The sequence below is a fragment of the Trachemys scripta genome, chromosome 3 (assembly GCF_013100865.1).
Source record: "Trachemys scripta elegans isolate TJP31775 chromosome 3, CAS_Tse_1.0, whole genome shotgun sequence".
Classification (NCBI taxonomy): Eukaryota; Metazoa; Chordata; order Testudines; family Emydidae; genus Trachemys; species Trachemys scripta.
This window is the reverse complement of record NC_048300.1, coordinates 197,946,328-197,969,546: the sequence shown is the minus strand read 5'-3', so window position 1 is coordinate 197,969,546 and position 23,219 is coordinate 197,946,328. Positions and strand designations below refer to the sequence as shown.

General features: G+C 54.6%; 1 protein-coding gene across 4 annotated transcripts in view; it reads right to left on the bottom strand.

Moving 5' to 3' along the window:
- The window catches only part of PTK2B (protein tyrosine kinase 2 beta), a 112,072-nt gene extending 98,029 nt beyond the window's left edge, over window positions 1-14,043 (bottom strand). For 3 of the 4 annotated variants that reach the window (XM_034766797.1, XM_034766800.1, XM_034766802.1), the window contains exon 1: window positions 13,873-14,043. The gene's annotated coding sequence lies outside the window, so the exon portion shown is untranslated. Of the gene's footprint in view, window positions 1-7,891; window positions 8,034-13,872 lie in introns of those variants that run through there. The other variant, XM_034766799.1, reaches the window with a different exon arrangement.
- Between the last annotated feature and the right edge of the window lie 9,176 nt (window positions 14,044-23,219).

Genomic DNA, 23,219 nt, shown 5'->3' with positions numbered 1-23,219 from the left:
ACTTGAGAGATGGCGTCTGTCCTTACAGGCCAGGGAGGCAGGACAGACTGGCAATGAGAGGGGAAACTGAGGCCCAGCACACTTGCCGAGTGGTGATTGGCCAACAGAGGAGACTTGGTGACGGTGAACCCGGCGCAAGGTACATCCCGTCTTGCAGCAAGCAGGCACCTCTGCTGCTGCGGCCGCAGCTCTCTGCACGCCGCAGCACGGAGAACGGATCCCTCCAGGCAGAACGTGTACAGGCCCGGTAAGTAGAAAGCCTGCAGGCACTGCTTGTCGAGATGCAGCCGGGCAGAGGTCATAGAATCATAGAATCATAGAATATCAGAGTTGGAAGGGACCTCAAGAGGTCATCTAGTCCAACCCCCTGCTCAAAGCAGGACCAATTCCCAGCTAAATCATCCCAGCCAAGGCTTTGTCAAGCCGGGCCTTAAAAACCTCCAAGGAAGGAGACTCCACCACCTCCCTAGGTAACGCATTCCAGTGTTTCACCACCCTCCTAGTGAAATAGTTTTTCCTGATATCCAACCTGGACCTCCCCCACTGCAACTTGAGACCATTGCTCCTTGTTCTGTCATCTGCCACCACTGAGAACAGCCGAGCTCCATCCTCTTTGGAACCCCCCTTCAGGTAGTTGAAGGCTGCTATCAAATCCCCCCTCATTCTTCTCTTCTGGAGACTAAACAATCCCAGTTCTCTCAGCCTCTCCTCATAAGTCATGTGCTCCAGACCCCTAATCATTTTTGTTGCCCTCCGCTGGACTCTTTCCAATTTTTCCACATCCTTCTTGTAGTGTGGGGCCCAAAACTGGACACAGTATTCCAGATGAGGCCTCACCAATGTCGAATAAAGGGGAACGATCACGTTCCTCGATCTGCTGGCAATGCCCCTACTTATACAGCCCAAAATGCCTTTAGCCTTCTTGGCAACAAGAGCACACTGTTGACTCATATCCAGCTTCTCGTCCACTGTGACCCCTAGGTCCTTTTCAGCAGAACTGCTACCTAGCCATTCGGTCCCTAGTCTGTAGCAGTGCATGGGATTCTTCCGTCCTAAGTGCAGGACTCTGCACTTGTCCTTGTTGAACCTCATCAGGTTTTTTTCTGCCCAATCCTCTAATTTGTCTAGGTCCCTCTGTATCTGATCCCTACCCTCTAGTGTATCTACCACGCCTCCTAGTTTAGTGTCATCTGCAAACTTGCTGAGAGTGCAGTCCACACCATCCTCCAGATCATTAATAAAGATATTAAACAAAACCGGCCCCAGGACCGACCCTTGGGGCACTCCACTTGAAACCGGCTGCCAACTAGACATGGAGCCATTGATCACTACCCGTTGAGCCCGACGATCTAGCCAGCTTTCTATCCACCTTACAGTCCATTCATCCAGCCCATACTTCTTTAACTTGGTGGCAAGAATACTGTGGGAGACCGTATCAAAAGCTTTGCTAAAGTCAAGAAATAACACATCCACTGCTTTCCCCTCATCCACAGAGCCAGTTATCTCATCATAGAAGGCAATTAGGTTAGTCAGGCACGACTTCCCCTTCATGAATCCATGCTGACTGTTCCTGATCACTTTCCTCTCCTCTAAATGTTTCATAATAGATTCCTTGAGGACCTGCTCCATGATTTTTCCAGGGACTGAGGTGAGGCTGACTGGCCTGTAGTTCCCCGGATCCTCCTTCTTCCCTTTTTTAAAGATGGGCACTACATTAGCCTTTTTCCAGTCATCTGGGACCTCCCCCGATCGCCATGAGTTTTCAAAAATAATGGCTAATGGCTCTGCAATCTCACCCGCCAACTCTTTTAGCACCCTCGGATGCAGCGCATCCGGCCCCATGGACTTGTGCACGTCCAGGTCGCACGAGAGGCCAGGCTTCCAGAGCTAGGAATTTGCCAGCGGCAGGGCGACTACGCTAAGTGGGCGTTTGCAGATGCTAGATGGCTAACTGCACAGTTATCTCCCAGGAGGTACGGCTGTACTGTGAAAGCACAACACAAAGCAGATCGGTGGCAGGGTAAATCAAGGAAGATCAGCGCTCGCTTTCATAATAGCGGGTGAGACTAACGTGAGATCCCAGCGATCTCTCCGAGAAATAATACAGGATGCATCTTCAGAAGTGAATTAACTACCCAGGAGATGGCGTTAATGATCCTGACCTACTTCATAGAGGGGAAAATGGAGGCACACACAGGGGAAGCGGCTTGCCCGAGCTCACAGAAGACGTGAGCGTCCGTGCCAGAATTAGCACCCATGTGTTCTTAGCTCCCAACTCCATGCTCAGATCTCCAGGCCGCGCTGCTTCTCTGATGACCTGCCTCCGATTCCCGAAAGAACCTCAGCATCTCTTGGGACGGGACGAGACACTAAATGAAAGCAAAATGGCCAAGTCCCCAGCAGCTCTGTGTGGAGCACCGACACCAGGTGGCTACTAGTATTCGATCAGCACAACATCTAGACCGGGGTGGCCAACCTGAGCCTGAGAAGGAGCCAGAATTTACCAATGGGCATTGCCAAAGAGCCACAGTAGTACGTCAGCAGCCCCCCACCGATCAGCTCCACCCCCCCTCCCCGGTCGCTCCCAACACCTCCCACCCACCGGCAGCCCCACCGATCAGCGCCTCCCCCTCAGCTGTTCCATGGCAGGAGGCTCTGGAGGGGGGGAGAAGAAGTGAGGGCACGGCAGGCTCAGGGGAGGGGGCAGGAAGGGGTGGAGTGGGCAGGACCTGTGGCAGAGCCAGGGACTGAGCCGTGAACACCCCCCTGCACCTCGAAAGTTGGCGTCTGTAGCTCCAGCCCCGGCATCGGTGCCTATACAAGGAGCCGCATCTTAACTTCTGAAGAGCCGTATGTGGCTCTGGAGCCACTGGTTGGCCACCCCTGCTCTAGACACTGCGTAGATAGAGGCCTACAAGGTTCACCCAGGCTGCTCCACGTGCTTCATGCACTTCGACTGTTCCCATGGTGGGGGTGAGTTTCACACGGAAGTCAGGAAGCATCAAACCGGGGACCTCCGGCACCAAAGGACGGGCCTCTATCGTTTGAGCTAAAAGAGCAGCTGTCTCCTCTGATGGCAAGGGTGAGCTCTTCCTCTTCATGTCAAACACATTTAGCTAGCGTGTTACAGATATGGTCTTTGGGGTCCTGATCCCGCAGCCTCTCCTTACCGGAGACGCCCCTGCTCACACAGAATAGAATCATAGAATATCAGGGTTGGAAGAGACCTCAGGAGGTCATCTAGTCCAACCCCCTGCTCAAAGCAGAACCAATTCCCAACTAAATCATCCCAGCCAGGGCTTTGTCAAGCCTGACCTTAAAATCCTCTAAGGATGGAGATTCCACCACCTCCCTAGGTAACCCATTCCAGTGCTTCACCACCCTCCTAGTGAAAAAGTTTTTCCTAACATCCAACCTAGACTTCCTCCACTGCAACTTGAGACCATTACTCCTTGTTCTGTCAAATGAGGAGTCTCATTCATTTCAATGGCTTTTCATGCCCAAGACAGTGCGACAGCATGAGTCACTACCCTGGCTTTGTCCTTGCTGAATTCCTGAGAGATCAAAAATGTCAATTCTGACATGCCGCCGCGGAGCCTCATGGGGGATCTAATTCAGGGCTTCATTCTCCTCTGTGGGCTGGGCTCTCCAGCTGGACTTCATCTCCCAGGATGCACTGGTTTCTTTCACCAAGAGGAGAGATCAGAGTGCATCATGGGGGATTGTAGTCTGACGGGGCAGTCCAGCCTGTAGAGGGGAATTGGGAGCATGAGACTCCAGAACTATAACTCCCATGAGTCACCATGGTCGCATTTCCAAATTGAAATATTTCAGTTTTTGATTTTTCATTGAAAGTTTTTCCATGGTTGTCAAAATTTTCAGGGGGGGAGGGGACATTTTTTCCAGCTAGTTCTTCCATCAGCTCCGGGAATTACTGCTTTATCACAAGCAGCATAGGGTCTACTCAATTCCTGCCACAACCGCGCTGTCTGTACGGCTCCAACACTGGGGCATTCCACGGGCCCTCACATTATTATAATTTTAAATATAAGCAAAGCTCGGTACAAAAGGCCTCGCTCCTGGGTCAACCCAGCGTGAGTAATAATGACGCCGAGGGAAAAGCAAAGTGATTCAGAAGACATTGCCTTCCCTGCCCCCGTCACCCCGAGGAGTTTGCACGGCGAATGTTAATAATAGCCCAAACGTGAAGGCAATGGAAAAGCAGAACTCGGAGGAGCGCATGGGCTCCACAGGACGGGGTGGAAGGTAAAAATTACAAACCCGGAGCCAGAGAGCTTTTGGAGCAAGCAGGAGCAACGGCGGGGGAGGCTTTTCCATTCAAGGGGACGCAGAAAAAGCCCGAACGTTTTATTCAGCAAATGCACTGGGGAGAGAAGAGGGGGAAAGACACTCAGACCCCGCAAAGTGCTGCCCTCCAGGGCTTGCCAGAGTCCCAACAGCTCTAGAAAAGCCATTCACATGCCCACTGCCTCATCTGCACAATGACCCACGGAGCGCCTGGGGATCTCAGAGAAGCTGTCCCTTTCCCTTCTCTCCCCCACACACACGGAAATCCAGAGTCTCTCTCTCACACACACACTTATACGCCGAGTCTGTCTTTTTCACACACACCCAGTGAACGACCCACAGAACGTGTGTCTGTCCCATGGATACCGCTAAAGACGCACAACATTTCTCTCCCTCTCAAGCGCCTTCAGACACATACTATAGACCTATCAGCTGCAAGTTTTAACGCCAGATCCCAAGTTTAAAGGTGTTAATGCTCCCCCCCACCCCCGATTTTGGGCTAGGGACCTGCTGCAAAGATGTTACCGAGCTGCGCAGATGGGGGAGGGGGGATTCAAGCCTGTCATAAGAATCTCTTGCTCACAAACACAGGCCGCTTCACACCTTCTCATGGGACTTGACCACAGGTCTGAGATGACCATAGCTCTCACAGATGCAGAGATAGATATGCCTGAACAGCCATGAGTCTCTGCGCAAACAGGGCCTCGACACACACCCAGCCAAGAACTCTGGGTTGCTTTTAATAACCCAACTCATGGGGCGGTGAAAACAAACTCTTCACTCCCAGCGCTGCGTACAAAGGGGAAACTGAGGCCCAGGACTGCAGGATAAAGAGGAAGGATGGCCCAGTGGTTAAGGCACTAGCCTGGGACCTGGCACTGATTGCCTGTGCGCCCTTGGGTGCATCACTTAGCCGTCCTATGCCTCAGTTTCCCCTTTGTTCAATGGGGATACTAGCCCTGCTCTGCCTCACAGAGATACGTGAGGCTACGTACATTGCAGAGTGTGAGGCGCTCGGATCAAGTACAAGCCCCTGGGGGAAACGAGGCTGCATGGGCTGCGGGTCTGGAACGATCGAGCCGCCATCTTGCCCGGCCGGGCGAGAAGCCCAAGCTTGGGCTAACACACACAGACTCTCTAGCCGGGGCTGTAACAGTCTCGGGTCTCCCGCGGTTCAGCACACGCTCTCCGAGGGGTGACACTTGCACGGCTCCTACGGAAAAGCCAGGCCCGCCGTCCCCTGGGGCCGCCCTCAAGGAACCTTCTCCCAGCACCGAGCACCCAAGGATTCTGCGGCATCCCAGGGCAACTCAATCCAGGCCTTTGTTTCCCGTTCTGTCATGCCGCTGCGGGCAGCTCCCTGGGACCAGATGCTTCCTGGGTGTAAGCGGGCTCCCCTGACTGCAGTGGAGTCAGGCTGGTTTACGCCAGCGGAGGCTGCGGCCCCGGATGACGACGCCCGAGGCTGCGTGTTTCTGCTATGCATGGCATGCACTGGGCAGGAGCCAACGGTATCGGTAGCAAGGGGGAAGGCCAGCCGCGCTTTCGCTGCAGGAGAGATCGGGCGCTTGTTCAGCTCTGTGGACGGGGCTTTCCCACGGACCACATTTCGGGGGGGAGGGGGGAGCTGGGGAAGAGGCCAGCAGGCGTTTTAAGGAGACTTATCTCCGTTGCCATCTGTAGACGCCCCCTCACCTTAGCTTCTGCGGCCTTAGGGAACAGGGGGGAAGAGGCGAAGAAGGGAAGGAATAAGAAACAGGGGAGGAAACCGATGGTGCATGAAACGCCAGCCGCTTGTGTGATTTCCTCCTCGCTATCAGAGTGCAGGGGAACTCCAGACAAAGCCACATGCTCGCTCCACAGCCCCTGAGAGCCGGTGATCCCCGTGCCGAGTGCCGAGGTCTGGGCCCAGCTGAGCTGAGGTGGGTGGAATTGCAGTTTGGGACTTGCCAGCTCACAGTTGGAGCTGGCTCAGGCTCTGGGAAGTTTCCGGGAAAGTTTCCAGTTTGTATCTCTGCAGCTTCAGGCGGCGTTTGACCCTCTGCCCCGACAAAGCTGAAAGCCACCCAAACAGGGCAGGATCCACTCCACCCCCAGGGCAGGATCATTCCCTGCTGCCCGTTCTCCAGTGCTTCGGCCAGCATGGCTGGCCCGAGCATCCACCCCTTCCCCTGGCAAACCCTCATCCCCATCGCTCTCGCAGGGAGGATACCCGGCCTGCGCTCTCCCTTTGCTTCCAGCCCTGCTCAGCCCATCCCCTCCTTGGTGCTCACAACCTTCACATGGCAACCGGGACCCCTCTCTGACTAAGCTTTCACGGCGTGTCCTCTAAGATCCCGTTCCAGACAAGAGGAATCCCATACCTCCAAGGCAGTCTCTCCCTGGGGGCAGCCTCCACAGGCCACTGGGACCGTGTAGCGCGGTGTGTTTGCCAGCTGGTGGCCAGCCACGGGGACGGACTTGGCCAGCGAGTCATCCAGCCAGTGGCTGGGCTCGTTTAGGAGGGTGTCTCTCCTTGCCTGTGGCAGACTGGAACCGGGATATCCATAGGCAGAAACCCAACACCCAATCCAGGGCTAGGCCCCAGCTCGTCTCGGACACATGGTGCTCTTGGCATCAGCCATCATGAGACACGTGCCCTAACTGCTGTCCCCTCGGAGCATGCCAGCGTCCCCGGCTCTCCTGGCCCGGAGGCTGTACGGCCGGGCCTGTCTCCGCTCCTCTCTGGGGCATTCCCACTAGTAAACACAAGGAGCCACGCTCCCCCAGTACAGTTACGCCGGGGACGGATTTGGCCCAGCCACGGCAAATATTGACACAGCTATCGGCATACCGGTGGCGCGGGGAGGTACCTGCCATCACACGGGGGATCCAGCCCGGAGCCTGGCACTGTACCCCTCAGGGTTCAATCCCAGCTGACAAGCTGCAGCGGCCTCGCACCAGAGAGGGGGAAGATTTAGCACGGAGCCAGAACACACGTGTGTGTCCACAGGAGCACGTCCTAGCCTGGCACGTTCATGCTAGCGGGGCCAGGCGCCCGGCCTCAGTCAAAGCGATTCCTACAACGATCAGGGGGCCAATCGTCACCCCCACACAAGCCAGAGTGCTCCCTCGGGCGCTACACAACAGGACACCTTCAGCACCCAGGCCCTGGCTATTATCCCCCCCCCCCCCCCCCGCCTGAAGGTAACAACCTCAGCTCTCTCCTACCTTTTCACCCACGTTCGAGGCTCCCAGGGTGCGAGCGAAAAAGCCGTAGGTCCACAGGCCCCCCCCTCCTCCCAGCCCCGTGACTGCACCCCAAAGCTGGGGCACAGGAGTAGGGACGGAGGTATGGAAAATGGGATCTTCCTTCCCCAGAGGCCCAGAGAAAACACCCTGGCAGTTACACACCCTCAGTGCGCTCACTTCCTGGTCTGGGCTGCTTTGCATTCCTCCGAGCACCGCCCTCCCTCTCTCCCCGCCTGCATCTCCTGCCAGCCCCGGCAGGTCCCTCGGGTGCAGAGCCTGCCCTGTTCCTCCCAGGAGGCTGACAGCTCTGCCTGCAGCACCCTGCCACCTGCCAAGAGCCTGAGGGACTCACCTACGCGAGGGGGAAGCTGGTGCCGGAGGCCGGAGACTGGGGACCTGCGGTGGGATCCTTTGCTCCTCCTCTGTGCAGGTCTCTGGCTCGCCAGGCAAGAACAGGACCGAGGAACTTGCAGGATCTGGCCCGCGGGAGAATTTGTGCTAAGGGGAAGGGCATCATTCTTACTACTGAAACCACACCCCAGCGGCGCACTTCCTGGACAGGCTCGGGGCGAGCGCCGGTGACATGAATCCTCAAGCCGACGCTTCCCTGACAGCAGCCGTCACAACTAGCGTGCCGGGCGAGATAGCGAGCAGACCCTCTCCGGGAAAGGGCTCCACAAACATGGCAACCCACCTCCATCTTACTCAGAACTCGGGTGCGGGGGTCTGATCCCCAGCCGGACCCATGGAGAGCCAGGCCCAGATCCTCAGCTGCACTTTAGGTCAGCGGTTCTCAACCCTGGGGGTACACAGAGGTTTTCCAGGGGACACGTCAACTCATCTAGATATTTGCCTGGTTCTACAACAGGTGACACAAAAAGCACTAGCGAAGTCAGTACAAACTAAAATTGCACACAGACAATGACTTGCTTATACTGCTCCACATACTATTCGCTGCAATGTAAGTACAATATTTAAATTCCAATTGATTTATTTGATAATGATACGGTAAAAAGGAGAAAGTCTGCAATTTGTCAGTAACCGTGTGCTGTGACACGTCTGTATTTTTATGTCTGATTTTGTAAGCAAGTCGTTTCAAAGTGAGGTGAAACTTGGGGGGACACAAGACAAATCAGACTCCGATGTGCTTCCCTGATCTCGGGCCAGCTCTGCACCAGGCCAATCCCTCTACGTAACTGAGAGCAGCCTCAGGGCTGCTCTCCATTACTCACAGCCCCTCCCCGTGAAGAAGGTAATGGGTGTATATAGGCATCTCTTCAGTCACCTCCTCTGGGGTGGGATGCAGCAGCTACTTCACAACAGCCAGCAACGCTACACAACAGTTTTGGTCAAGTAAATGCTGAAGGACTTTGCATCCAGCTGAAATGGGGGCCAGTTGGGGAGACAGACCATTCCTTAGCTGGAAGGTGGCCAGATCCCAGAGCTAACCCCACAGCCCCTGGGAAATGCACAGGCCATCTGGAATTATTGGACAGAAAATGACTATTTGTCAAAATCAAAACTTGTCGTAAAAACCTGTCGCTGGCCACAAGACTTTCCCTGGGAAGGTGTCTCAGGTCCAGGGTGAATTTCTGGGCAAGAAGAAAATAGCCAGGAGGCCACGACATTCACATGGGATCTGGGCTCAAATGTGAGTCTCCAGTGCCCCCAGGGACTGCCCTCACCACTGGCTATAGAATCAGTCTCTAGCTAGTCCTCAGTATTAAATAAGAGGCAAAAGAGAGACTGATTCTGTAGTACCCAGTGGTAGGTGCTGCGCAAACATATGACAAGAGACAGCACCTGCCCCAAAGAACTAACAATCTATACAGCTACGGTATTACCATTTTACAGGCAGTGCAGAGAGGGCATGGGGCAGGACGAGGAATTGAATCCCTACTTCAGCACAGTCAAGCCAGCTCTTTAACTACAAAACCATCCTGCCCTTCCACCTCTGGGTTAAGCTTTCAACAGCCCAGGGGATGCAATCATGCATGTTGCAACCTGTTAGCCACATTTGTTAACACTGGGTACAAGCAACGATCGCATTCAGGAAGTCACCAGAGATCCAGCCACCTTTCTTCGGCCTGTGTTGGCACTGGCTTTTTGCTCCCGCGCTGTACACCCGGAGGGTGCAAAGGCATAACCGAACTCGCTATCACATTGCAGCTACTGTATATACTCACACTCACTTTCAGCCTGTGATCTGTTATTGTCCAATGTGCTGGAACTTCATAAGCTTTACTATGCGTTTATACAGCGCCCAGCACAACGGGGCGCCAGCCTTTTGCAACCGCTAGGCATCGCTGCTATTTAATAAATAACTACGCTTCTCATCTACAGATCTTCCACTCGCTCTACGAAGGGGGGCAAGCATCATCAGCCCTATTTTGCCAATAGGGAAACTGAGGCACGGGCAGGTGAAGCAACTTGCCCAAGGGTTCAAAGCTAGGTCCGCGGCAGAGCCGGCTTCGAACGCAGGAGTACACCTAGTTGGGAATTTTTTGACTGCTCTTTTCTGGCAAAAAATAATGTGGGTTCGTCAGAACTGAAGCTGTTTGTGAAAGTGGGTCAGTTTCAACCCATCTCCCCACACAAAACATTTGTGAAAAAAATCTCTCTGAAATTGTCCAAATGTCCCATTTCAATGTTTTCAGCTCAGAGAGTTTTGGCTTTTCAACTTGAAATTACTTTTTGGTTCAAAATTTTAGTAAATTTAGACTAAAAAAAAATTTAAAAAAAAGAGAGAAAAGGTCAAAAATGAAAGGAACCATTTTGAAATGATCAAAACAGAACATTTCCACTGACCCAAATGGATTTTTTTTCTCAGTTTGTGAAAATTTTTGAGATTTTGATTTTTGTCCCAATTCGGGCCAGGAAAAAAATTCAAAATCTTGCAAATTCTCCCGGGACAGGAGAAGAGAAAGCCTTGAAAAATCCACCCCAGGTTTCACACAAGATACTGCATGTACCAGGATGCTTGGCACCTCAGTTGCATATAGGGTGACCAGATATCCCGATAAAATCGGGCCTGTCCCAATACTTAATCCTTTGTCCTGTGTCCCGATCGATGTATGCTCGGGGTGCCATTTTCAGGTAAAGAGGCGAGCGGGGGGGACGCGCCGACTCCGTAGGTGCTCTGGGGCTGGAGCACCCACGGGGAAAAATTAGTGGGTGCTCTGCACCCACCGGCAGCCAAGCTCCCCCCTCCTCGCCTCCTTCTCCCCTTCCCAGCGCTTCCCGCCACCTAACAGCTGTTTGGAGGCGCTTTGGACTTTCCGTGAGGGAGGTGGAGGAGCGGGGACGCAGCGCGCTCAGGGTAGGAGGTGGAGAAGAAGCAGGGCAGGGGTGGGGACTTGGGGGAAGGGGGTGGAATGGGGCGGGGCAAGGGCAGGGGCAGGAAGAGGGGGGGCGGGCGAGCACCCACCGGGCAGAGGGGAAGTCGGCACTGTAGCACAGGGGTGTGTGAAAAGACGAGTGGTGAACCAGCAGCAGGCTGGGGGGGATGAAGAGGCAGGTAGGTGTGAGGAGGCGAGCGGTGGTGGGGGACTGAGGAAGGGCATGGTGGCGGGGTGGGGGAGGAGCCGAGCGGGGAGGGGGCAGGACCTGGGGCAGAGTGGGGGCGGAGCCTGGGAGGAGCGGGGTTGGACTGTGGACGGGGCTGACAGCACCCCAATGTGTCCCGTTATTTCACTGTTGTGATCTGGTCACCCTAGTTGCATACAGCCCTCCAGTCTGGCTATAGCAATGAGAGAGGCCCACGGCTCTGGGACACACCTCCACTGGCCATTCCTACATCTCCCCGCTATCCGCCTTCCCCAATGTATGGTTATCGTCCACTCCACTGCCCCTCATTACAGTCCCCCCAGGACCCCAAGCACCATCTCCTGCCCCTCCCACACACTGCCACCTTTGACTCTGCATCCTGGATGCACGCCAGCTCTGCCCCCATTGCCATGGTATCTGGCGTGTATTGCTCTCTAGCGCCCCCTCTGCCTGGAGCATATCTGCCAGCACATCACGCTGAGCTCCGGCCAGAGGGGGCGCTAGAGAGCAAGGCACGCTCCGGTACCATGGTGATGCGTGCAGGAGGGACGGACGGATGGATGGATGGATGGATGGATAGATGCTGGCCTAGGCACCTGGACCCCAACCCCGAGGTGGCAGCACAAGCTTGCTGAGCCAGGTAAGCGACTGGTGGGGAGAGAGGCTGTTCCCCCCTGCCCTGCACCCCACATCCTTACACAACAATGCCAGGTGGTCCGCACCCCGTCCCCACTCCGTCCACCCTGGGCTCCTGCCCAGCCCCACAGCTGGATCTACCTTCAGCCATGGCGCCACCCCCCCTCGCTGAAATCAGAGTTCCCCTCTCTTGGGAAGACCACAGGGTGCCCTAAAAGATTTAGGAAGCCAGCTAGCACCCCTGGGGAAAACTCTGTCCGGCGCCATGGGGAGCCCACACGCTGGAGCCCAGCAAGCAGGCTAGGGAGACGAAGAAGAGGAGGAAGGTGGAGTGTGCACACTGGGGATGGAGAGAGACGATATCGTCCTGCCTCTGGGATTGGGGAGGGGGGTAGATTAAGGGGCCAAAGACTGACCCACCACCTAGGGCCCTATTTAAATGAGACACTTTGGCAAGGCGTGGGGGACAGGTGCCTGTGGAGCTGTGTTTTTGCAGCAGAGGGGCCTGAATCCCATTCCTCACGGCTTAGGTGGTGGCCGGGGCGTGTCAGAGTCTCCGCGGCAGATGCGCCCTGCTGTTAAAGCCGCTAAGACAAAGCGCACAACTGTCCGGAAACGAGCTTGCTGACAACACGATAGTCCCAGTGGGTGGGGGGTGCAATGAACCAGCATAGGTGCCTTGGCTACACCGTGATCAGGGCCGGTTTAGCAGCCACTAGCCCTGAGACTGGTGGATCTCACACCTTTCCCCACCCCTGGACAGGGCCAACTACACTCACCTCCGCAGAGGATGCACCATCCCGGCGTTGGCACCGTTTGCAGAGTGCCTTGATGGTGCAAACTGTCCAACCCCTTGGTCATCACCCCAAGCGCTTTTCAACCACACATCACAAGGGGGAGGGGAGGAGCCTCTTTCAGAGAGGGGGAAACTGAGGCACAAAAACATTAAGTGACTTGCCTAGTGCCAGAGTGAGTCAGGCGCAGGGCCAACGCTCCCAGTTCTCCCTCCCAGGCCATGCTGCCTGTCCCACCACAAGGCAACAGTTCTGTGATACACCTGTATCCTTACAGAGTGCTCATGTACAGCTCCCTGCGCTGCTCTTGGGCTGGCAGGACCTCACTGCAAGCGTAATAATAGCAGAGTGGCCGTTATGGTACCATAGGAGCCGTACACCTTGCCAGGTCAGCCATGGGGGAGTGGGACCTTCCTACCGAGGGGAGGAATCAGGGAGGTCCAGGGCACAGACTGGGGATCGTGGCAGTGCCCAGTGCATTCCAGCCTGCAGGGCAGAGCACTGTGGAATTGGAGCGGGGGGGACTCAGAGCCATCTTTGTCTCTCCATCTCAGCCCAAACCTGCTCTGGCCCCCAGTGCGTGGAGCCTACGAGCCATTTCTCCAGCGCCTGCCCTCACTCTGCTGCAGGAGAAGATCAGCAGCCAGGGACTCTGACCAAGGTTCCTGCAAGAAGGGATTGGCTTCGTGGGGGACCACTCGCCTGGCCAAACTCCCCGGTCGCACGAGGCGGTTTGAGGCGGAAGACAGACCATCAGACAGGATGATTTAGTTGGGGATTGAGCAGGGGGTTGGACTAGATACCTCCTGAGGTCCCTTCCAACCCTGATATTCTATGATGCCAGCCTACAGCCTGCCCGCAGCCATGCTCCCCTAGGCAGACCACCCCCGCCTCGCGCCCTCTCCTACAGATCCGGCCAAGCCCGGGCAGCCGGCCTCAGTCCCACCAGTGCCAACTTCCCCCCACGCCGCACCCACGCCCAGAACTGCCCAATGCCTGCCCGCCCGGCTCCATCCCTGCTGGACGGCTAAGATGGGGGAACCAGCCACTTGCTTCACCAGAGACCTGGGCACCTCCCCACAGAGGGCAGCAGCGTCTGATCAGCCTCAGGGGGCTTGGGACTTAGACCGGACAGGGTCTGGTAGCCCCTTCGCGTAGCCCTCCAGCCCTGCCCTCTGGAGAGGGGCTGACTTGGTGTCTCCAAACCACTCGCCATCCACACCATCCTCCCCCTCGCTGGGAGCAGCTCCCAGCCAGGCCAGGGGAAGGGTGTAATAGCCCCTCACCCCCCACTCCAGAGCCCTGGCTTCAAGCCCCACCGTGCAGGACAGACCCCCCCCCGGCCACACCAACTTACTCCGAAGGAGCGGCGCCCCGTGCCGAGCCCGCGCTGGGCAGGCAGGAGGGAGCAGCTGTTGGCCCCGCTCCGAAAGGGGTCTCGGCCGCAGCACACACGTGTCCGGCCGGCCGGGGGTGTCCGTGCAGCGGCAGAGCCGGAGCGTGTCTGGAACCGGCTCCGCAGCTCCGGGGAGGTTCAGGCACGTTGGTGCTGCCCCCGTGTGGATCTGTGCGCACGCTGCGCGGTGGGGGGCGGCCCGGGGCCAAGTCAGCAGGTGGGGGGGGGCGCTGCGCCACCTAGTGGCTGGCCCGTTGCGGGGACCAGTCTGCGCCAGCTGGTGCCACAGCTGTTTGAGTGCCAGGCTCTGGTTCAATCCGGTGTGACAGCTACGGTGACTAGACAGCAAGTGTGAAAAATCGGGACAGGGTGAGGAGTAATAGGCACCTGTATATCCCCAAATATCCGGACTGTCCCTATAAAACCAGGACATCGGGTCCCCCACAGCCCGTGCAGCAGGTGGCCGCAGGAGCAAAGAGGATTGTGGCCTGGCAGGGGTTGGGGCCACGCTGACCCCATCAGATCATCAACTTCCCCCCGTCCGCTGTGGCCCCATGACCTTTGTGCAGTGCCCAGGGCCGGCTCCATCCGGCCCATCCACAAACCTGGGGCGGCCCGGGAGGGCTGGAGGGTTTGAGAGCCCCGGGGCGCTGGGGGTCACAAATGCAGCACGTGGCTCTGGACTCAGGGGATGACGTTAAAACAATGGACAAGGAAGGCGAAGATAACACGGCAGAGACGGGGGCCTGCGGCGTCCTCAGCCGCACCTTGTGCCATCGTGAACCCCAGCACGGAGACGGCACAAACTGCGGCCCAATCGCACCCACTTTTGACACGTGCTTTGCCCAATCACGTCCACACTGTCGACCGATGCGAGTCAAACAAAGGCACTAAGGTGCCACTGGCCTCCAGGTGGCGCTAATGTGTGTCTGGGTTTGTCTGTTCCCCCCAGGAGCACCAAGTGCTGTGCTTATCTTATTAAAAAAAAAAAAACCTATTAGTAACACTAGTAAAAAAAAAATGGCCTGAGAGCCAGGACACCTGAATTCTGTTCCTGGCTTGGCCTCTGACCCGCTGAGTGACCTCGAGCAAGCCACTTTCCCCTCTCGGTGCCTCTATTTCCCATCCCCCGTCTTGTCTATTTAGGTGGTAAGCTCTTCGGGCTGGGAGGGTCTCTCACTAGGGGTGTGGGGTCCTGCTCTCTGCTGGAGTGTTCTCCAAGTGCTACTGTCATACTGCTGCTCAGGGTTGCCAGCTCTAGAGCAAGTCTCAGGATCTTTAGTGAGTCTCCTAAAGACCCAGCTGCTGGAGTCATGAGATCGTCTGAGAGCTCAACTGTCTTTTAAGTACGCTTCTCGCCCTCACTGCTGCAGGGAAAAGATTGAGAAGCACACCCTGAGGGCTCAAAGCCAGGAGGCAGAGAAAAAAAAGCCCCAACTTTAGTTATTTAACATAAAACGCACCTTTTTTAGGCCAGTCTCACGATTTGTGAATGTTCTGGGTTGACAATCCTGAATTACTGATAATGAGCTACGCTCCGCATTCTGCATAACTCACTGTACCAAACCCAATCCTGCAAACTCGTACGGCTTGGCCCAGTGTTTGCGTAACTGGCTTGGGGAAAGCCCTGCGCGCTTAGGCAAAATGTCTCCTTGCCCTTTCCTGTGTCACAGCTTCCCTCTCCGCTGTGGCCCAGATCAGAGGGTCGTCATTTCAGGATTTAGCTGTGTTTATAGACATTACACAGAGTTAAATCTCTGAGAGACGTAGTGACAACATTTCTAAAGGGAAAAGCGTTCGCTAAAGCTGTGCCTATGTCTAGACCGATAAATGGGCACGCATTTGTTTACCTTTAACCCATGAAACAATTGTCAGTATTGTCAATAACAAGTTTTTAAACATTTTAGGGGGTTCCCAAGTTTTAGTGCTTCTTACTATCAAGTTCAAATGCAAAATATAATTACGTGCACTCCCACACACACTCCCCTAAGTCAGTGGTTCTCAACAAGGGGGTACACGTACCCCTGGGGGGTATATAGAGGTCTTCCAGGGGTACATCAACTCATCCAGATATTTCCCTAGTTTTACAACAGGCTACATAAAAGCACTAGCGAAGTCAGTACAAACTAAAATTTCATACAATGACTTGTTTATACTGCTCTATATTTTCAGCGCTTCTCAACCAGTGGGTCGCGACCCCAAAGTGGGTCACTAGTTTATTTTGATGGGGTTGCCAGGGCCAGCGTTAGACTCGCTGGGGCCCAGGCCAAAAACCTGAAGCCCGAGTCGGGCTGAAGCCAAAGCCGGAGTTTTTAAGTGAGGCGCAACTTGAGGTTACGTGTACCCCCTTGTTGAGAACCACTGACTTAGGGGAGTGTGTGTGGGAGTGCACGTAATTATATTTTGCATTTGAATTTGAGGTTCGCAAGACAAATCAGAGTCCTGAAAAGGGGTACAGTTGTCTGGAACAGTTAAGAGCCACTGCTCCAGGTGTCTTCTCTGGGCAGACTTACCCATCTCAGGGTAAGCCTGCAGCAGTTCTAGCCCTCTTCTTCTCCGGTGGGGCGAGGGAGCCTGCCCCAGTCTAGATCCAACAGACTGGCAGAGTCCCTGGAACACAGCCACTGCTCCACTGCTGAGTTTTCCAGACCACTCTGGCTCCCACTCCTGTTTATTCACTCCTCCCCATTCCCCTTGAGCTCCCCTTGGTTCCACATTCAGAGGGTGACTCTGGGTATGTCCTGCCAGGCTCCTTGCCCACAATGGAAATCATTCAGGTATTTTCAACCAGCTAACGAGCATGCTCAGTACCTGCCACACCCAATGTCTACGTAATTCTGACCCATCCTGCAGAGACGCTCCCCCCAGCTCTGTGTGGTCTGCAGGCACACACCCTGCCCCTAAACAAAAAGGAGCAACTATGTATCTCCCCACTGTTTCTTCTCTTCTTTATCTCATTAAATACTGCAATGCAAGTGTGTGGCTTAGACTTGCTGCCTCTGTGCCCAGGGCCAGACACAACCCTGGTGGCTAGTGGATCCAACTGCAGAGAGGAACCATAAGTGTTTGTAGGACAGGGACCTGTTTTCAGGGCCAGCCTTATGGGTGGGCGACCACCCAGGACGCCAGGGTTGGGGAGGCACCATGGTCAAGAGGCAAGGAGCAGGGCGGGCCTGGGGGGACAAGGCTGCAAAAGGGAGGTTAGGATAATGGGGGAGGGGAGTCATCGGGGCCCAGGGAAGATGAGTGGGGAGCCCAGAGAGGCAACAGGGGCCTAGGCGATCGGGGGGCGGGGGGGGAGAGGGAGTCTGGGGAGATAGCAGAGGCCAGGGGCACCAAAATGCAAGTTTGCTCAGAGCACCATTTTCCCTAAGACTGGCCCTGTCCATTTTCACTGCTGGCTCTGCTCCTAGGCCATCTAGCGGCTTCTCCTGCGATAACAGCGACTCCATGGGCCGGTGCATTCTGACGAGAGCAGGCAAGGCCAGTCACCCCTGGCTTATCAGAGACCAGCTGCTCCGTGTGGAAAGAGGAACAAACCGAACTTTGCATAGAACCAAAAAAATCTCTCTGCCTTCATTATTATTATTTGTAGTCTCAATATTCTCAGGGCGTGTCCACCGCATCTGACTCTTGTGACCCCACTGTTGTTTGCGACCATTGATTCCTGGCCGACGCACACTGCGTCACGCTCATGGAGTGGTGGCAGGTCCCGGGACCCCAAATTGTATTGTCTGTCTCTGTCTATGTCTGCACAATTCCTCTGACCATCAGCTTCCCGCATTACAGGCAGCGTCATTCTCAAGTTTTCTATTAAACAAAGTGTCTAAAGGTGACAAACCACGTTTCACTGGTGCCGCCCTGTACTTTAACACGGCTGAGTACAGATCGGTCTGATGCTGGAGCCTTTTCCTGTAGCCGCTTTCTTATTTTAACACCATTTTCCACCAGCCCGTGGGTCTGGGGACAATGGCGACTTGCGGCAACGTGGAAACCCAAACTTCACGGCAAGCTGCTTAAACACATGCCCGCTACACTGCAGCCCATCGTCAGCCATCACTTTGTAGGCACACAACATCTAGCAAAAATAGATCTGACATGCACAATCACCTGTTTGGCTGTAGTATCTGCTAATAAGGCTCTCTAGGGGAAATGAGAATAATGGTTTAGAACAAGTACATCATTTTTTCCCCAGTCAACGTTAGCAAATCTATGCCTGTTTTGCTCCAGGGGACAATTTTTTTTCCTGTGCATCAGCATGGTCACTTTCACTTGCCTTTGACAACTTCCTCAATGTCGCTATTCATTTGTGGTCAGTATAAAACATCTCTGGCCCTTCTCTTAGATTTCTTAGTCCCTCAATGTCCTTCCTGTATCCTTTGTAACATATTCCTCTGTAGCGTTTTAAGGGATCGTCACCCTGATGTCTTTAAACAAAATCTCACCTAGGACTGAGAGCTCCCCCTGAATCGGTGATAGGGGCTGAGAAGATGCTGCTCCGGCCACCCTGTGCTGATAAGGATTAGCTGCTTTCTGCAGGTTCTCATCCTGAGCTGTTACTCTGGTAATCAGAGACCACATTTCAGCAGAGACTGGATAGTTGGCTTGGTTTTGTTTGTTTGCTTTCAAATCAAATTGACACGTCCAGCTCTGGATTTTGCTCCACTGTACTTTTGTCAAATGCCTAGAGAGCACATTTGCAACTGCCAGGTCTCCCCCTGCCCCTTGCCCCCAGCATGGAATCAAATAAGTGACTTGCTCGCTCTGTGCCTCAGTTTCCCATCTGTAAACGATGGATAATAATACTTCCTTTGCCTGGCTTGTGTAGTTAGATTGCCTGTCTTTGGCCATGTGTGTGTCCGGGACCCAGTACAATGGGACCTCTCGGTAATCCTGTCATGTACATAATAATGAATTCATAAAAAGCACGCTGTGATGATAAAAGAGAAAGACAGGGCTAGATCCGTCGACTAAAAAACCCAGAGATTCGAGCCAGCCACCTAATACGTTATGAGCAATTTCTTCACAAACGAGGCCCTTTTTCTTAGTGTGTGGGCTGGACATGTGCTTCCTGTGAGCGTTCCGAGGAACAGAACTCCACTTGCGCAAAGCTGTGCAGAAAAGGCGTGAATGTGACTGGCCTGAAGCATGACAGCGACTCCACCACAGTGTTCTGGGGAGATGGTGGGCGTGGATGCCAGGGTGGCAGCTGCATTGCTTCGGGGGACCACTAGGGGCACCTCGAAGAGACGACTGGAGTCCGTATGGTGACGTGTTCTTTTCCCCCCTATTGCTGTCCAAAGACCAAGAAGGAGATTTTGGCCCTGTGATGGGGCATCCTTTGCTCCATTCTCTTTGCCTCGCCCAGACCCGCCCAGAGACCTTCTCTTGCATAGAGGCCACCGTGCCATTTATTTAGTGTGTCACTCCACCACCTACATACTAGTGCATGTGCACGATCCTTCAGCTTTACTACCCCTCCTCCAAAGGGGAGGGCAGCAAAGGTGTCTCCTCCCAGAGAATTCCCTTGTCTCAGGCCCCACTGGCCTGTCTCTCTCTTCCGCTTCTCCCCTCACACTTCCTGCCTTTGCCCTTTTGTCCAGCCTCCTTGTCAATGGGCTAATTAGCTGGGTAGCTACCCAGCCCCCATCTGACCTGGTCATCAGGAACCCCTCTCCCGGACCAGGCCCCTGGGGAGGGTCTGCCCGGTTAAACAGTGATCCGAGCGCTGGTTCAGCGGCAGAGTTGCAGCACTCTGCCACCCACCTCCCGCCCAGGTGTTTCTATCTCCACGCTGCTGGACCCACAACTCAACTTCAGCCAGCTAGGATCCCTTTGTAGGGTCCGTCCATTCTCCACCCACACAGGTCCTCACACCCGGGCACCCTGGGGTTCCACACTCCTCGTTTTCGCCCTCTTTGCTTTGCTTTGCTGGTGCTCTCCTCCTGCTGGTGACCCCAACTCTCCAACTGCTCTTGGGATTCCCACCCCCCCCGGCTTTCCAGAGATAGAAGCTCCGATAATTTCTCAACCACTGTTAAGGAGCTCAGGTTATTTTTATCACGTGAGACTATTTCCTTGTCTTTTTTCTCTTCCCCCTTCGTCCCTCGGGGTGCTCCCTTTATTTTGCGTTCTCTTGTCTATGTTTCCCAGCCCTTCGAAGTTTAACAGCTCTTTTCCCTTCCCTTGGGTTTCATTCCTTCCCTCGGGGGTTTCCGGACACCTCTTTGCTTCCCTAATGGGAAGGAATTCCAGTCTGCATCTAACAAGAGGGGGTGGGGCAACCCATCCACTACCCAGAGCCGACCTTAGGGGTGGATGACATGGGTGACTGCCCGGGGCACCGTGGTCGGCAGGGGGTTCACCATCTGTGTGCTGCAAGCTGGCGGGCCTGGGCTGTCAGAGTGGGGGTGAGTGCAGGGAGCCCAGGGCTGGAACCTCTGGGTAGGGGGCAGGTGATCCACCCAGAGCTGCCAGCCTGGCGGGGAGATGCAGGCAGCAGGGTGTGTGTCTGCAGAGCCAGAGAGACAGCCCCTGTGTTCCCCCCTTCCTGCGGGCATGCTAGTCAGGGGCGGGGGCTCCCCGGCTCAGAAACTCCCCCCCTGTGCTGCCCTTCCCACCGGCGATGAGTGAGGAGCCCGTGTGTGATGCATGACTAGGAAGTTAAGCATCCAGCAGGATAAATGACTCAAATTCAACCCTTAAAGACATTTTGGTAGATAATGTTTGTGGTTTTGTGTATTTACATCTATATTGTGAAAGGTTAACAATGTAATCAAACAGCCCCTGTCTGTGCTGTATTCTGTTCATTCAGAGATCAAAAGGACATCTTAACATTGAGATGAACTGTAAACATAGGCTATCGCTGTATTCATCTCTCTCTGAAATATATAGCAAACCATCTGCGGACGGTGGGAAAACGGGCAATTGCCTTATGTTAATCTGTGTAGATAATTACCGGTGATGCTTAGGAAATAGATCTACTTCAAAAGTCCACATGATTGCCTATTGTTCGCCGAAGGACTCCGAGCTGTCACAAGAAGGCCTGAAACTGTACAAAGATGTTTGGGTCCCAATCCTTTTTATCTCAGATCTGCTTGAGGTTTCATGCCGGGGAAGCCTAAGCCATAAGGACTGAATCCCAGTCCTGACTGGACCACCCTGAATATGAACATTGGACTATAACCTATGAACTATTTCTAAAATAACTCTTTGCATCTACAAAGCTCACCATCTCTGCTATGAATCTGAATCTCAAGAATTGTACTCATGGCTGTACGTGTGCTGATCTTTTAACCAACTCTCTCTTTTCATTTTTAATACATTTTAGTTTAGTTAATAAGAATTGGCTGTAAGTGTGTATTTGGGTAAGATTTGGAATATTCATTAACCTGGGAGGTAATGTGTCCAATCCTTTGGGATTGGTAGAACTCTTTTATATGATGAATAAGATTTTCAGTAATCCTCGTCATATTTGACTTGGGTGCCTAGGTGGAGCCTGAGGGTGGGTTACTTTAAGGGAACTGGGTTGTTGGCTTCTGGGTAACCAGTGAGGTGTTACAGAAGCTGTTTGGTGCTGGCTTGGTAAATCTAAGCATTGGAATATCCACCAGCTTTGGGGATTGCCTGCCCCATTCTTTGCAGTTCATCCTAATTGAGTGACCTCAGTTGGCTCCCCTGGGACTCCGGTTACACCGTGGATGCCAGGGGAGATGGGGTGGGGAGCCCAGGGAGCCCATGGTGGTCAGGGGCAATGGGGGGAGCCCGTGGGGTGCAGGGGTGATGGGGGGCCTGCAGGCACCAGGGGCACCAAAAAACAAATTCACCCAGGGCATCATATTCCCTGAGGCCAGCCCTGCCACTACCCCAACCCACTTCCATTTAAACTTCTCCTGAACTTCTCGGGGCACCTGTACCATAGGGCAGAGGTTCTTATCCCCATGTATACATTCAAGCTTTACTCGTGCGCCGGTCTTCCTTCCTGAATCCAAACCCTTAAACGGCTAACCCCCTCTGGGAACATCTCCACAAACTCCTCTTTTCCTTTAGCTGCCCCTCTAGGGTGATGGATTGATGCTGCCTCACCCATACCCGGGTATTCTCTGCAGGAATTGTTCCAAAATGACAGTGTGCATAATATCGGCCATGCCTTGGGTGTCTGGCCTCAGCTGACGAATGGCCCAGTCTGGCAGCTTTGGAGCAAATGCCCAGGGCCACAATCCCCCAGTCCATCTTGTGGCTCGAAGTTTTTGCTAGAATTTTTCCATCAAAGGGCCCACCTAGTCTAGGATGGCCACCTGAACCATTTCATAGTCCCTTGCTTGCTCATCCCTGAGAGCCACATAGGCCACATGATCTTATCCTGTTAAACAGCATACTAGCCATAGGGCCCAGCTGCCCTTATGCCATCCTGCCCCCACAGCCACTCTCTCAAACGTGACCAAAAATGGGTCATCTGTGCGGCCCCTTTTGCCAAGGCATATCCCCTGAGGCCGACTGCCGATCCCCGCCGTGGACTCATCGTGCTGTGTAGCAGCTCTTGCCGCACCTGGGTTTGCTCCCTTATCAATTCTTGCAGGCGTGTTTGTTGCTCAGCCTGCCGGGTGAACAAGGACTGTCTCTCCAAGCGGTGGGACGACTGGAAGGTCTGTCAGGTCTGTGTTTCCTTCTGTTGTTTGGCCAGGCGCTGTAATATCTCCCCCATCTCTGAGCCTGCCAAACCTTTACACCAACTGCCCCTTCAGGTTCTCCATCCGCACGGATAAAGACAGGATCCCGGACTAGCTCCCAGAGTGCTGGTTCAGTTGCCGATTCCCAGCACCCAGTCACTGCCCCTTTAAGAGACGGGGAGGAACATTGGAGGCTGGGGGTTCTTTGCAGTTTGAACCGGGCAGAGGGACTCGCAGGAAAGGGCAGGATTGTGCGACAGGGCCGAGGGGATGACTAGCAAGAACAAGGGAGCCCAGCGATGGAGCAAAGGAAGGAAGTGAGAACCGAGGGTGGAGCAGCGAGAGAAGGGCAGCGGGAGGAATCTGCCTGAAGAGATCCAGCGAGAGCCCACGCGCTGTGCAGAAAGGCCTGGCTGATGTGCGGAAATACCAGGGAGTTGCTGCTGATCCTTCGCTTGGCCCGTGCCAGCTGGGGAGCGGCTGCAGCTGGTGGACAGGACAAGAGGGCGAAGGGACGAGAAGAACACGCTCAGGGGTCTTCCCACTTAAAAGCTGTCTCGGAATAACCGTGCAGGCCTCGGTGGGGCTATTCCCATGAGAGAGCATCACTCCTGTGAGTACGGGTCCGCAGGGTCAGGT